The sequence below is a fragment of the Protopterus annectens genome, chromosome 2.part1, assembly GCF_019279795.1.
Source record: "Protopterus annectens isolate FY-2018-M chromosome 2.part1, PAN1.0, whole genome shotgun sequence".
NCBI lineage: Eukaryota > Metazoa > Chordata > Ceratodontiformes > Protopteridae > Protopterus > Protopterus annectens.
In genome coordinates this window covers 1,678,266,052-1,678,279,066 of record NC_056729.1, presented here as the reverse complement: position 1 = coordinate 1,678,279,066, position 13,015 = coordinate 1,678,266,052, and the positions used below count along the sequence as shown (strand labels likewise).

General features: G+C 38.1%; 1 protein-coding gene across 1 annotated transcript in view; it reads left to right on the top strand.

Moving 5' to 3' along the window:
• The first annotated feature begins 6,293 nt into the window (after positions 1 to 6,293).
• The window catches only part of RERE (arginine-glutamic acid dipeptide repeats), a 3,515,893-nt gene continuing 3,509,171 nt past the window's right edge, over positions 6,294 to 13,015 (top strand). The window contains exon 1 of the mRNA XM_044063104.1: positions 6,294 to 6,441. The gene's annotated coding sequence lies outside the window, so the exon portion shown is untranslated. The remainder of the gene's footprint in view (positions 6,442 to 13,015) is intronic.

Here is a 13,015-nt window from a genome sequence, read left to right as displayed (position 1 = left end):
CATTTTTGTACACAATTACATTGCCAAACTGCATGACAGTGCATCACATGTCAAGAATTAGTTATACCACCATCCAGCATAATTTGGCTTGTTCCTAGTAACCCTGAGAGATCTATGGACAGTCAAGCATCTAATAGAGTGAGTGCAAATTACTCTTAACTTTTTAAATACTATACCAAGTTACACATTCCTAGATGAACAGCATAGGTAGTGTTCATCTGGACTGGCCATTTTGTCTGCTGCAGCAATTTTCAACATTCTGCAGCACCAACACCTCCCATCAAATGCCCACAGCCATCTTTCTCCTACAGGCTCACTTGTTTGCCTCCCAGCTCCAACACTACAGAACACTCAATTGTAAGTCATTCAAGATAGGAAAGGGGGGTTTGTCCTGCAGGTCTAAGATGTCAAAAACTGAAACTAGTCTGGCTCTACACAGAATTGTCAGTAATACTTCACCAGAAGAAACCTACAATAATTTACAGAATTCTACCCACCTTCCTGGGAATTGTGTAGTTGAAAAAGCAGTAATCATGGATAACGGGCACTGGAAGACAACTAGGGTTCATGGAGTCAGAGGAGAAAAGGGTCTGCTGTGTTACAAACACCCCACTAACATGTCAGTGTACAATCCTGACATGGGTGTGGATATTAAAAGACCATACCAAGGACAGCAGTGCACATTCCCTGTATGCTCTTGAGGAAAGTTGCATTTAAATGTTACTTTTCAGTTGTGGGCACCAGTGATATGACGAGACAAATAAGTTATCCACATAAGTGATCCAATAATTCCTAGTAAAAATCAGCTGCTGTGCAACCACAGGTGAATTTGTGGCAGCATTTTCAGAAGGCTCACATGTACTGTCCCTGACTGCTGAAAAGCAAACACTGCCAACAGCATTTAAGTGTTTAGTACCAATTACTAAAACAAAAAATGGTCAGGGTTTAGGTACGGAGTCAGTCATAACCCCCAATACCAATATTGCCATTAATCCAGTCAGCACAAAATGGATCTGAACTTCCATGCAATTAAGAGTGATTATACAGATTGCTGGCTCTCTTGATAAGTGCTAGCAAAGTCTGTAAACAAGCTTTCATTGGACAGCATTAAGCAAGCCAACCTTAAACTTCCCTTCCACTCCCTAGCCCACAGTCCTTTGGTTCAACAAGATGCTGTGCCTTGGCTCTCCCCAAAAGATCCTACAAGGTTGATCCAAATATAACTAGTTCTGGACAGGTCCCCAAATTCTCAGAAGTGAAAAACAAGGCAGACAATAGTAACAGAGGAAAGTAACCCATCAGGAGCCACAGGACACCATCATGCATTTGATAGCAAGTCATAGGTAGGTACTAGGCTATCGGGCCTATAACAAGCTCAGCCAAAAAGGTACCCTGGCTTTTGCCACCCAAGAAAATTTTCCTGTGCCACTGTCTAGCAGAGCCACAGAAGTTATCCCCAGGGTGAATTTCCTATTTCCCACCCAATCAAGATTTTTCTTGGAGTGCTAATGAGCTTTGTTTGATATAGTTTATTCCAGAGTAAGGGAAGTCTCTGGGACAGAAATCTATCCCTCCGTGCCGACAAACTGTTTAGCTGGGCAGGCAATCTGCAGAAGCTTCTGGCCTCCAAATATTAGTGAAACTCCTGCCATGTCCAAAACCTCCCAATGATGGACAAGCCCATTCTTCATTCCTGCAGCAGGTGTATGAGCCAGTATTCAAACTTGGGGTCCCGGGGTCAGTCACATCCTTAAGTACATTGCTGCAAATCATACTTCAGAAAGATGGTTTCTGAAATTAAATACACTTGTGATATACTACACTATAAAAAGCATTTATTTACACTGTTTGGGGTGAAAGGGGACACAACCCTTCCTACATTCACAGTAAAAATTTAAGAAATCAAACTAGGCCAAAACATTCACTTGTAGTAGCAGGAGTTTAACTGGGGATGACAAAGGAAACACCACTAGTAGTCAGGCAGACTACAGTTTGACATTTAACCGGCAAAAAGTCCACTGGGTCAGTAACCCATTTTCAGTGGAGGCAGAGGGAGAAAAGCTCCACAAACACTGAACAGTAAGAAAACATACTACAAAAATGTGATGACATGATAATGACAGAAATAAACATTACAATATAAAAGGTCAGTGAAACTCAAAATAATCACAATGATGAAGCGGATAAAAATGCAATCAGCAAGTGGCAACAGACAAAATACATTCCTTAGCTGTCTGATGACTATTTGAAGCAGTATTAAAAGTTTTGTGAAAGTGGTAGAAAGGGTTATGGTGGCTTGAAATTTATTGTACAAGAGCAAGTGGGGTTCTTTAGAAATTTTTTTAGAACAGATTTAAAGGCTTTGAGCGAGTCAAGTTATAGGGCATGCGAACGGGTGGCATTCGAAAGCTTGGCAATGCTGTGAGAGTACAGACACCAGCTCTAAGTTTGGATACATTCAAGAGATTTTAGTAGATGTAATGCATGTAGGAGTGTATGCTTGAATACAATGCAGCGCAGGGCAGTTATCTGGTTTAAATAGTAAGTTGCGGGAAAACGTTAAGTATAAATGTAGGTAGTGGGGGAATTCAAGCCAAATTAAGTTGAGATTTAGCTTGGCAATGGTGTGTGCAGCTGGACAGGCCAGAGGCAAATTTAGCTATAATAAAATGCTTGGAGCTTATTAAAAAGGGTTGGAGTTCGGTGAAAATAGGACTTAAATACAGAATGGAAGGAATGAGTAGAGTGGCCAGTTTTGGTATTCATGTCAAGATAAAGTTTGATGGTAAAGTTTATCTAGTTTAAAATGGGTTTGTGTTAATACATTCAAATGTCAGCTTACCATTGATAGTTATACCCAATAGTTTTGAGAATTTTACTAGTTCAGTTTGTCGTGTGAAAATATTTTAAAGTCTGCGTGGTGGTTTTGTACAGACTGGTACACTTTGTATTTTTGTTTTGGTTCAACAGAATATTGAAAATCATTTTGCCAAGATTCAATGGATGAAAACGAGTTGTGAGAGTTTGAGGAGATCAGAGAAGTTGTCAGGAGAAAATTGTGGAATCTGCATATTAAATGTTTACTTTGTAATAAAAACTTTACGAAAGTCATTTATGAAAGTGTTAAAGTAGGGACCCAAGAATGGATCCGTGTGGGACACCTATACTATTGGCTTGGTATTCTGACTGTTCAGTAGGAGAACTACGTTAGAGCATTAGAGGTGCTGCCCATCTTTCCTACTTTTAACAGTAAAGCACAAGACATTGTTGAAACCATTAGATCCAAAAACTACTGATGTACCTAGGCCTGCATCTAGGGCTTTTGTTTACTGCATCAGTGAAGGACAGTAGAGCTGTAATGGTACTGTGTGCTGGACAGAAGCTATGCTGAGTTGGGGCATGGGATCACTGTGAGGTGTTTAAGAAGCTAAGCACATATGCATTTTTCCCAGTATTTTTTTATATAGAGGAGAAAGTAGATCGCGCAACAGTAACAAAAAAGTAATTGGAATCCCCATCTTTATGCAATGGGGTTAAAATAGATTTCTTCTATATATTAGGGACATATGATGCCGAGATGGCGCGATTTACAAGAACACCGAATATACAATTGCTTTGGCAGCAAATTGCAGACATTTAAGTGGATTTTGTCAGATAGGGGGCAAATTATACTGAGCTATGGGGTTACAGACATTTGTAAAAATTACAAAAAGAGCACATTTAAATTGCTCATATTACCTCTGAAGACAAAGGATGCACAAACATTTCAAATGCAAGGACTACACACCCTTTTGGGAATTATTGGCACTTAAGGCTGCCCACTCAGTTTCAAACACCCACATCAACATGTGGCATGGGCATAGCAAACATCCATAGCCTGCAAATCTGTCCAAACCACAAGACAACTCAACCATAAAGAATTTATTAAATATTTTATTTTCAATAAGTAAACCTCTCCGATGTCCTATTGTGTGTGGGCTATTTACACTACAATCTTGGCTTAAAAACACTAAATGTTTCAAATTAACCTTCTAAAGTTTACAACAAAAATAACAGAAATACGAGTAAAAAAGAACCCTGAAGTTAGTCCGCTCTTTCTTGACAACTTCACATTATGAAGTTCCAAAAAGTTAGTGGCTATAGACTACTGAAACTAGCAGTATAGGTACTTTCTACACCACTGAACTGTGGTGTACATACAGTTCAACCTCCTTTGCACAAGAAATCTGAACAAAGCCAGAAATTGGGGCACATCCAAAAATAGGGGGCATATTTTAAGTATTGCCCTTATAAATTTAGAAAGTTGCTAGAATACAAAGTTTACATCACACATTTAGAATACAAAGTTTACATCATACATTTTCTTAAGGATACGAAGTCCAACTCAAATGACCGCCATTCTTTAATTACTTCAGTCCCCCATGATTTGCTAGAAACCACAAGTTTTGTAAGGAACAGAAAAAACGCAGCAAAAAAATCTGAACAGTTGAGATGTATGCTATTCAATAAAAGTAATAATCTATATCACCTTGTGTTATGGCGGCATCTTTCAAACGGTGGGCGGTGTAGTCAAAATGCTCGCAGGCGGGGTTTGAGAGGGGCTTGCTACTGCGCATCTGGTGGGTCAACACTTCAATTTCGCCAATGTAATACTTACAGCGTCTTGTAGCATAGCTACTTTACAAATAAATCAGTTTAAAAGCACCAAGCTATAAATAAATCTACAAGTCCGTATATAAGCACTTTACAAACTGCTCTGCTTGTGTTTTCTTAACCAGCGTTCATGCACGTTGGATTACCCACATACTCAAATGTACAAGTAGAAATACACTAATGGGGAAGTACTTAACACTGCATACGGCAATCAAGCTATTTTTTAATCAGGTAATCATGGCACTGCTTACATTCATAGACAGCCTTAGGCCTAGGGCGCCGCTTGTAGCAGGGGCGCTTTTCCGATATTTCAGCTATATATCCCCAATTACCTTAATACTCATTCCGCAAGTACAAAACGGACAGCTAAGTTTAGTCTGTATAACTCGTAATAAAGATTTACTAGTATTACAGTTTTAAGATGCACGTGGTTAGAGTACACTAACAAATGAGTATGACCTCAACGAGAAACGCACACAACTTGAGTTTAATTTCAGCTTAAAAGCTTTTTCTATACAGCAACATTGCTCAACCATGCAGGAATACTTTCAACGCGTGACAACGCTACCTTCCATCAGGCTTTTGTAAGTGGACGTTGTACCTTGTACTTAACTTTCCTGATGCCTTGCGAAACTAACCAGTTAAAGGGAATGTCAAGACTGTCAAATGAAAGGAACAGCACCATACATAAACGGTGAAAGATTACGTCCGGCTAAAAACGTAATTTTCGTCGAGTAATACGAAAATATATCCGAAGCATTAATTAACACAGTCCTTTACACACTTAAATAGACCTAAGGGGGCGTGAGATACTCCACAGAAAATCAATACACGATTTAAGAACAGTAACCTAAATTTGCATCCCCCAAGCTACGTATCAAAATAGAAACCTGTAAATCCCAAAACTGACTCGACACAGCGTGCACCATTGACCCAATGAAGTGTAACGAAAAAAAAACTCAAGTTGAGGAAGAAAACCTCCGGTTCCAAATTTTACCACATATAAAAAACACGAGCCAGTCTCCTCTATAACATCTTACAAGGCAGCATTAGCACCTGCTGCAAGCATAACAATCGAAAAGTGAAAAAAATTAACAAAACATCCCCTTCTGCCCATGCGCAAGTTACTTAACGCAAAGAAAATATTTTCTTCTCCAAATACAAATCTATACAGAGCAGTATCTGAAGTTTAGGTATATTCCACCATATCAGAATCAAGTCGCAAACAAACAGCAGTCCTATAGAAACCAACGCGATGAAATAACATTTCCAGAAATGAATGCCCGTTTCCAGCTATTCCATCCCAAAGGGCTTTAGAAAACTATGGCTCCTTCGAAGTAACGTCCACCCATAATACAAAGTTTCTCCACATTTATGGAAACCCGTACAACTATCAAAGGAGCTGTCCACACACAGTAACTTACTACACACGACTAGTCTAAATATCATACTCGCTTTTGCTCGTTTTTTAAATCACTTCGTCCACCACGGCGATTGGTTGTGCCCCTTCTCGACCGGGGCGCAAACGTCGAATTGGAGGCCACGATACTGGAATGTGGGAGGGGCCTCGCGGATTTTTCACACACTCTGCAGGAAGGAGGCTGTTCCTAAAGCTACACGTCCAACATTGTCTGTTTCCAGTCTCACCATTTGAAAAAATAAATAAATCACACTAGACTATCAAGAAAATAAACGCACTTGTACCTTGTACCCTAATGCCTCATTCGTCAGGTTTCACTGCCAAAGCAAGCTATCCAACCCACTGATGTGGTAGAAAAAAGAGAGAAGGTAAGTCTCAACAACAAAAACCTCCTTGTTCACATTGTCTCATTCAGAGGCAGAAAGTGTGCCTTGTGTAGGGATGATTAAAGATTGAGGAACTGCATTAAATTGCAAAGAAAACTATAATACTACATTCCACGAATTCTTCCCTCAGTTTGAAAACTCATCGAGTGTCTAGCGGGGTGTTTGTGAAGTCTTCAGCTCCCCAATACATATGCAACACACAGGTGATTGTGTCTTAAAAAAACTAACCGAGATTGCTGCATCCTGGTTTCCCAGTCCAGCCATTGAAGGGAATTTTTAAGGACACTTTTCAGTTTACTTGTGCACTGGGGCGTTGGGCATCTGGTACCGATTTGATGTGACTGTTACGCTGTGTGAAACGAAATTATATTTAATAAGGACTCCCTTCACATTGTTACTTTGATTGTCGGTATGAAACAGTCACGCCAACAATGCCTATGCTTATTGTTCTCGTTTTAATCAATCACTAGCTCCTTGTGGGGTTCCCTTTCTTCTCACTTTAAAACACTTTCTCCATATCCTGCTCTTCGTAAACATGCGTTCTTAGAGGGACAAAGTATCTTAAGGTTCGTCAGCCGGTTTCGAAGAGGGCAGATGTTTTTGTTTCTTTGTAAATATGGGCTCCTCTCCGTGTAGTGCACTTCCCGTCACCCCATTCACATGCTGGTTGGGGAATTAGCTGGAACTGGGTTTGCATATGGAAAGGAGTTTTTGTTTTAGAAATAAGCTGACGTGTTTTACTTTAATAGAGGTCGCAGTTGTGGTTGGCAGCTACACACACACAGTTAAGATGTTGCCCAGCGCTATCATTAATGATGAGTTCACACGTTTATTGATTGTTTACATATGATGGGGTTTCAAGGCCTACCCATATAAAGTCTAAGCCAAAGACTAAAAGTAGGTTTTCCGTAATTGATTAAAGTGAAACATGTTTTCTTTAAGAAATTACCGCTTAAGACATTTATTGTTACCCAATGTTACATGAAATACCAATTTTTATATTTAAATATGTCTACATATTTATTTCAGGTACGTTGCTTTGAAAAAAATGTAAGTGTAATATTGATAACCCTGAAGCTGGAATCTGTGTAAATGGCTTATTGTGTCATGTTTAGCTTTGTTGTATCCTCTTGCATTTACTGTTAGTCTGGGTGCCTTTTAATCTGTAGAGTAACTATAATTCCATGGTTGTTTTGTTTGTTGCTTAACACATTTGACATACTTAGGAGCAAGGCTGGGTTTAACAGCTGAATATTTTGTGTTTATTATTGGTTACTATCTTATAATGTGTGCAGAGAATGTTTGTTGATGCTGTGTGAGTGGTATTTAAGCCAAGTCTTGGCATTCAGTAAAATTCTTCCAATGGATTTGTTGTGCTGATCATGAACACATTCAATTCTCATGTACAGCTTCTGAGTGAAAGGGGTGTCATCAATTTGTGGGGTTTTCGAAATTTCATATAATTTGGTGATGGAGACATTTATTTGACTGTTTGATGTAACTTTGTTAAAAATGTTAACAACTTAATGAATTCATTTTTTTCCATTTCAAACTTTTACATTGATTGCACTTTAATCTCTATAAAATGCACAACTCTTGCACTTGAGACAAGGTGTGACCAAAGCCAAATATCAAACTGTTGTACTTTCTTTGATTTGTGGACTAGCATTATAGTTTCCAAGTCTCCAAACAACTTTTGTATCTAGCAGGTTTGGATAGAGAAGCATGTAATAGTCTCTGTAATGTCTGACAGTTTTTTATTAAGTAGTGTTTTAATAGTGCAAGTAAATTCTTTTCTCTTTAATTTCTTTAATGTAGTAAAACTGTAGTATGTTCAGTATTCAGCTGGGTAAATGAAGGTGTGCTCCAGAAGAGAAGAATTTTAATTAAATGTTGGTAAATGCTTGGTCAAATGCCACATTACTTTGCCGGCATCCAGGTATAATTATTTTTCACCTTGAACCTGGTTGACTGTAATGTAATTCCTTAATGACTTTAATAAGAACAGTAAAGTGAAACAGAAGTTATCCTTTTATATCTAAGGCTTAAAGCACAAAATCTTTTGATTTTAATTTCCCCCAGGTCTTTGTTTTGAATTTGCATTTTGTTGCATATAGCTGTCCTATGCTTTTTGTCTTTTTGTGTATTCTTGTTTGTAACATATTACAAACAAAAATACACAGACAAAAAACAGAAAACAAGTTTACTGTTGATAATATTCCTTTTGGGTTGTAAAAGAAAACTGTATATATGTTCATTGTGCATATGTAGTACAAAGCAAGCAAGTAAACAGTTGGTGAACTTTACTGGTATCTCATTTGAGTTACCAATCAAAATACATACAGTAGCATCCTGACACTTTATTTCCTTCTAGAAAATTCCCTGAACATTATAGTTTTATACAGGTCATTCTTCCAGTTCTGGTGGCTCATTTATGAGTGACCAGTTAAAATGTGTATAGAAGCATTCTTATGCTTTATTTTCTTATTTTCTTTTTGGCGATTCTCTGAACATTGTTAGTCTTACACAGGTTCACAGAAAATGTAAACCTAAAAAGACAAATAGTTTCTGTTAGGTGAAACAAAACTAGCATTATCTGCTTGCAGATTTTAATCGCCATCCTTTTTAAACTTTACCGCTCCTTAACTGCGTTCTTGTGTGTGTTATTGCTCACCATACCTGTTGCATTTCTGTGTACTGTTTTTGCGGTAATTCACTTGTTAGTATGTTTAGAAATAGTCATTGTGTTGACAACTGCATTTATCAGGCTAACAAAGAAAATATCAGTGAATATGTAGACAGCAGAGTAGTAAAACAGTTATGCACGGTATTGTTGTTACTTTACATTTGTTTGCTTTGTCTGAGTATGAGGGTGAAGTAAAACTATAATGTTAGGGATGGGTGATGTATATAATTGGATGGTGAAATACTTTTTTGCCAGTGTAATTGATTAAACCATAGAATTTTCGGTCTGAGACCTAATTCATTGTGCTTCTCTTCTACCGCATCCCAATTGTGAACTGGGCATAAATGATCCTAACAACTGTAATATAAAAATCTGTTACCAGCTGTGTGTTTATTTTCATCATGTTGTAAATGTAAGAGTTCTGCTTGCAAGTTACCTCTTGGTTCAAGTTATGGTTTCTATAAGTCAGTCTACTTAATGTATTTGACAATAGATATCAATTATTTTGTATTTGCAAGAGTATTGCTGGTCACCAGATTTGTAGGTCAGATGTTAAGCCAGGACTGATTAGAAACCAGGTAGGAGATGACCTAAGGATATTATAAAGTGCCTGCAACAAAAGCATCTAAATTTACCCATGATGCAGGACATAGTGTTTTTGTGAGCTACACCTGATTTATTCAGGCTTGTGCCTCGTACGAATATTGCTTGTGGATCATGTACAAATGTAATAGCTGATAAAAATAATGGTGAAAACTAGAATGAGGGAATGTCTGGAATGTCATACTGACATGTTGGCATTCTATGTTTGCGTCAGGTATTTGTCTTTTCAAAGTAAATGTAATCTATATTGAAACCAAGTCACATCAATATGACAAACTGATATCAAATTAGAATACCAAACTGACAGATTGGTATCTTGCTCTGAAAATAGGTAGGCAGAGATGATTTTACTACTATGTGTTTTATTTTTTTATATTATGTGTTTTATTTTGATGTTGGGAGAAAACAATGGAATCCCTTTTTCAGAGAGAAAACTGAAGCTAGAGAGGCCTCGGGAGAAACAGGAGCCAAGGCAGTATGGATTGCTTCTTAGAAGGTAACAGCAGATGAGTCTTTATTGACTTGAATAATATATTCTGTTAAAGTAATCAAGCTCTACTGGTTCATAGGTTGGTACTAGGCAATCGGCCGTAGGGCCTATACAAGCCTAGCCATATCAATTCCCTGGCTATTTCTTCCCAGAATATTTACTTCCTTGGTCCTGTGTCCAGCAGGGCGACTGACGTGATCCCCAGGGTGAATTTCCTAGCTCCCATCCAATCGTCACGGTTCCTTTTGAAGAGGGCCAAAGATGCACTCAGCTTGACATGTATGGGCAGTCTATTCCAGAGTACGGGGAGTCTCTGGGTCAGGAACCTATCCCTCCAGCGTGTTCTGTTTATTGTGGTGACAAGGTTTTGGTCCCTAGATCATGTAGCTCAGAGGGATTGGGATTTCTTTAAGTGGAGCATGTCCAACAGCACTGGGTTTGACATGGCCTTTTTATGTTAAGCAGAGATCACCTCTGAGTAGGCGATATGCGACATAGTACAGCTGGAGTTTTTTTAGACTGTAAATGATATTTAAATACTATACAAGCGCATCTGTAACAACAGTAAAATATTGGTGTATAACTGAGTGGTTACAAAAACAAAATATAAAAGAATAAAAGTATGTTCAAAAGCTAAAGGCCTTCTAAAGAGAATGATCCTAAGTGCTCTTTTGAAACCAACCAGAGAAGTGCAACCACATTTTTAAAGATGGGGGACTGGTCCATAAGGGGCTTGTTTTCAGCTACTAGTGGTAAACCAAAACTTGAGATGTTTCCTAGTGGCAACATGTGCAGAATGAACCATACTGGGGCCTGTATGGAGCTTTGAGGGTATCTGTATTGCAGGGGACATCTCAAGGAAGAATGCACTGCTGAAACAGCCCTGTGTGATCATCTTAACAATTGAAACGTAAGGCGGTCAAAAGTAGCTGCAGCTATGCCAAAGGGAGTTTGAAGTTGTGGTTTACAGTGATTGTCACTGCCAAGAAATCTGTGAGAATCAGTATAGTTCCTTCAATACTAGGAGGTCATAGAGTACCCTAGTGAGTGCAATCTTTATAGTGTGGCAATTCCTGAAACCAGATGTTATGTGTCATAAAGGGTGTAGGTAGAAAGAAATAAAACAAGATGCATGAACATCTTTGTCTACTTTCCCAAGAAATGAGAGCAAAGGTATGAGACAGTAGTTTGCCAAAATGTGCAAGTCCAAATTTGGTCTTTTGAGAAGTGGTACGTACAGTCACATCTCTTAAATATGGAAGGAAGAATAGCAATCCTTGGTGAGGACTGAACAGTCTGGGAAATCAGCTGGATAAGGACTGTAAGACTTTACTGAATAAGCTTTGTTGACTGGGGGTACATAAGTACATGTCAACATGACAGACATGCAGGCATTGAGAGGCAAAAAAAACTTTAATATGTCACCATTTCCAGATTAATCCACTTCAGAGTAAAACAGGTTTTTAAACTACTTTTGGTGAATATTAATTTTAATCACCTGGATGAGAATCCCAATGATAATCCATTCATACCAGGTTTGTTTCCTTTTTGTAGTTAATATTAGCAGTCAGATTGTGCCACTCGGCTGTAATTTTATCTTTTGTTTCTTCAGAGCATTTGTGTTGGTGGACTACAGTATGTCTAGACAGTGTCCAATGTTTAGACATTGTACTAGTTTAAGAACTACTTATCAAATCATTCTTTAGTGTTGTGACATGGCAGACGTGCTTTCCTTATATTAAGTCCCCCTTTTTGTTGTTTTTTTTGTATTCACAAATGGCTTGTAAGCATAGGTAACAACTTCAGCCAATCCAGTGTGATGATCATTAAATGCTCCACCTTCTTTGGATCATATTGTGGCACTCAAATCTTCAGTACAGACTTCATAAGCCTTCTATTTGACTTGTCTAAATAGATTGTTATTGAACGGGGGGATTATTTACTTCTGAAGATGGTTTGATGATGCAGTAGAAAATGTTAAGACCGATGGTACTGAAGCAAAAAGGAAAACAAATTGTAAAGCATATAAATGTCTGAGCTCGGTGATAGCGTGCAATCTTACCTGCAAGGCTGTTGTCAAAGTAACAGTCAGAAAGGTTAATCACAAGTTAGGAGCACTGACCTAGGTAAAACTCCTCCTTACAATAGAAGCCAAACATACTGTAGTAGGCACTGTCATGTTATCGAAGCAATGTTTTGCTATGCTTGTTATGGCTGAGATAAAAAAAAAAAGAAAGGAAAAAGTTTAACAGCAAAAAAAGAAAAGATTTATGATAGAAATACAGACTTTGCAACTGATCTACATTCCTATGCTCATACATGTGAAATGCTGAGTAAGTTAAGCTGGCTGACCTTGAAAAACAGGCATAAACTACTTTGCAGTAGCACATGCCAAGACCTTTTGGAGCTAATTACTTGGTTCCAACCCAACAACCAGCTTAGATCAAGTCATTAAATATTTTAAAGTTCCTAAATTGCCTCCAGAATAGAAGGGGAAAAAAGCAACCACCTTTTTACACAAACATTGAACAACTTGATAGGAGCAGTGGAGTGTCCACATAATTTTAAGCTGGCCTTAAAAGCACACTGCCTCATTTTTGTCGCTTTAAATGTTGTATTACGCAACATTTATTCAGTTTTATTGATATATAGTCTGTAATATGGAATACATGTGTTATTATTGATCATTTATAGGTAGATGACAAATTACCAACTACAGTTTCAGAGAAGATAATCTGTTTACAGCTTTTTCCCCTCATAATTAGAAATGGGGAAAT